Genomic DNA, 3,822 nt, shown 5'->3' with positions numbered 1-3,822 from the left:
AAGAAAGTCAAATTCTAAAAGTTACATTTCGGACCATTTTTGCCTCATATCGATACACATCTTCGTTCCCATCACAACCCCCTAACCTTAGTGATTTTGGTGGGATTGAATGCATTTTGTCTCTTTTTCTTTTTTTCTTTTTTCTTGATATCAAGTCATCACTTGACAGAAGAATTTGATGGAGATTGGAGGTTTGAACATGCGCGGCTGATGAAAATTGGGAGTTGAAGGGTGTTTTTGATGAAATTGAAAGAAGAATGACTAACATGATAATCGACCTAAGTTGATGGGGGTAAACTGAAATTAGTTCTTATTTATATTATACTAAAATGTGTGAGTTTTATAATAAAAGAAAACGTTCATATATACAATTTAAGTCACGACTTAACAACCCGACCTCGTAAGATAGAGCTACTCACTGTTCATCAACAAATACATTATTTTATACAAATTAAAAATGAAAATAGAGGGAAATATTAGAGGAGAGGGGGTACACATGTTAGGTTCATAATTATATATAAGCAAGTACGAACCCACTTGAAATTATATCTCCGTTATTTACCAAAGTCTTTGCGTGATGAGACCCTTATGATATGGTGTGAGACGCCAATAAACTACATGGACTAAAATTAAAATTAAATTAATGGACGAGAGTGAGAAATGGTGAGAACAATAATGAGAAGAATCGGATGAGGGATTGGGTTTAAGGATTTAGTGTTGCCTTATATTATTGTTATGAATTTATAATTAATGAAATATAGGTGTTCTCTAAATTTAGTTACAAATTAGAAAGCTTTACTTTTAATTAACATCCTTATTTTTCTACTTACTGTACTACCTTAATTTTTTTTTCTCCCTCAGTAAATAAAAGATTGCTCAACAAAATGGAAAAAAAAAAAACCAAAAACGCGCACACACACACACACATTAACCAAAACCAAAACGAACACGTCATCTCTATCATCTCTATCTCTAGAATTCTCTCAAGCCTCAGTCGCTCTATTTACCGGAAAAAACCTCAGCCACCCACTCTCCCACAATCATCCATTTATTCCCTTCTCCCTAAAAGACCACCCTCAGCCACCCATTCTCACTATAAGACCACCCACACAGTCACCCTCATAATCATGAACTCAAATGGGTTGGATCTGTGATGCCGCCATAGATCTCGATAACAAAGATGTTGATGAACGAAGCTGCCATTGAGCAAGTCGATACTCAGTCGGAGTCAGAATTAGAAAACCGATCCCTTTGAGACGGTGGCAGATGTAGAGTCTAAAAGTTAGGTGAGCGGAAAAAGAAATTCATCAATAATAGGTAAAACTCTTGATAAGTCAAAACACAATTCTTACATAGGATTCATAAAAAATTCAAAAGAGATATAAGAATTGTAAATCAAAAGCATTATAAGTACAAGATGCTCTATCTGAATTGCGCCCTACGATCTCCAATAGACTTGAAATGATCAATCACTGCCTCTAAATCAATACCGTCTACATATCCCCTTTCAATGTGGAGCATCATACAACCTGAAAGGTATCCGTCTTCCATCTTGTTTCTAAGCCTAGTTTTTATAATTTTCATAGCTGAAAATGCACGTTCAGTAGTTGCAGTGGAAACAGGAAGTGTCAAGACTAAACGAATCAATCTATCAACCAAGGGAAAAAGATTCGCCAAGTTTGTTTCAACTAATTAGGAAGGACTCCTTCGATAAAGAGGAGCAGAACTATCAGTCTATCAGGAAGAAAAAAAATTGAGAACGAGAGAATGGGTGTGCTCAGCAAATTGGTGGTTTTTAAGATGAAGAGAGTAAAACAAATAGGTTGGGCTTGGGTAGTTGAGTTGGGTACTTGGGTTTCAGTTTTTGTGCTCAGCAGAAAAATAAAAATGAACTGTCCCTTCTTTTTTTTCACCCAGCGGCCGCTGGGTGTGCTCCCATTGAGGTCCGCCCCTGCTTTGAGAGGCAATACCCAGAAGATGAATAAAGGTTCAGAATTTGAGTCTATATGAAAGTGGGTTGGTGATCGATGATGGCTATTTGGTCAGGTTAGGTAGGAGTAGTTTGACACAGGTGATGATGAATAATGGGAAGGAGGTGAGAGAGCCATGATCGAAGATTCAGTAGTAAAATTAACTTTTTACTGCACTAGGAACTTTTGTCTCAATTTTTATCTTCTTTGACTGGCCAAAGATTGAGTTAACTTCCGTCTTCCAACGGTGCACGTGACCTGTATATGAGTGGTTCAAGTGCACCACGGTGCACTGAATCCGCTCCGATCAATTTCCAAAATAACTTGACTAAAACCATGTTTCACAGCAAAATCAACTGCATGCCTGCAAGCTAACACTTTTGCATGTTCAGCTGAAAGTAATCCATCTAGTGGACAACCTCCTCCAGCAGCCATCACCCCAAACTCATTCCAAAAAGCAAATCCAATGCCCCCCTTTCTAGTGATGTGGTTATAAGCCCCGCCCAATGGCCGCTTACCTCTGCATTCCATCTAGTGTGAATGTGGGATAATAATGGTTGCTTAGCAAATGTTTTATTTTTTATTTATTTTTATTTGTAAAACTATTTGTCAGTTCAATGATAATTTAACGAAACTACTGGATGTATTCAATTTAGATATTAAATGATTATGTTTGATTTTTTATAATTCGTGGATTCTCGTAAATTATGCATAATTTATAGATTTTTTTTATGGAAGAGCCTTTATGGCCAATTTCATTAATCAAAAGCCAGAATGACGCGGATACATGTCTTTCCTTGGCAAACGTTTGGGCAACTTAAGGACTTGGCATGCTAGTACCATTCATTATTACAAATCCTGTTCACTTATTTCTAAACGGTTTTGAGTACCACAACTGCAATTTGATGTCTTTTTTTTTAATAAAAGACGGTACTCTCACTTTCACAGTAATCATGTATCGTTGCTACTACCACTGTCATTTCCATGCTGATGTTGTCACTGTTATTTACCTGCTACTGCCTATGTCATTTCCTTGTTAATATTTTCGCTATTATTTACCTGCTACTGCTACTGCTACTGCTTCTGCTATTTATTTACCTGCTACTGTCTTTTTCATTTCTCTGCTAATGTTGTCACTGTTATTGGCCTGTTATTGCCTTCTGCGTTATTATCTGCTACCGTCCTCTGCATTACTACTTGTTACTGCCTTTACTGTTACTTACATGCTATTGCATCTATTATTACTTACTTGTTACTATCTATGATGTTCCTTGCTACTGCTACATAACAAGACATTTTAAAGAGTATGGAAATTGAACAACTCTCATTCATCTTCTCTTACACTTCTCCTTTCTAGATCAGCATCACAATCAAACCGATTTTAGCTTCCAGGCTCATGGTTAGAGAGGAATTAGAAGAGAGAGAAACTAGACCTGATATTTCCTCTCTCCTCCATGGCTGGTCTTTTCGAACCCTATGCACCTCATCTCCATTACTATTGTACTCACCAACCTTCAGCGAGCTTGGTCAGACCTCCAAGTCGTCTAACCATGATCAAAATTAGCCAGAACTGTCAACACCGTGATGACTCAGATCTATAGTTCTGGGTTTATGGCTAAGATACAAAGCGATAGGAGATGATAAAGCCTTCTCAGCCTTAGACGACGCCTTATTAGAGAGTGCCGATGAGTCTCATGGCTGTGGTGGCCACGATCGGCCTTGTCTTCTTTGTTGGTTGCTAGTTTTCAGGTTATCTCGTTGGCTTGGGGGAGAGAAGAGAGAAGAGAGAGATTAGAGAGAGAGAGAGAGAGAGAGAGAGAGAGAGAGAGAGAGAGAGAGAGAGAGAGAGTAG

The sequence above is a fragment of the Fragaria vesca genome, linkage group LG5, assembly GCF_000184155.1.
Source record: "Fragaria vesca subsp. vesca linkage group LG5, FraVesHawaii_1.0, whole genome shotgun sequence".
Classification (NCBI taxonomy): domain Eukaryota; kingdom Viridiplantae; phylum Streptophyta; class Magnoliopsida; order Rosales; family Rosaceae; genus Fragaria; species Fragaria vesca.
The sequence above is the reverse complement of the archived record's forward strand: the minus strand, read 5'-3'. Positions refer to the sequence as shown.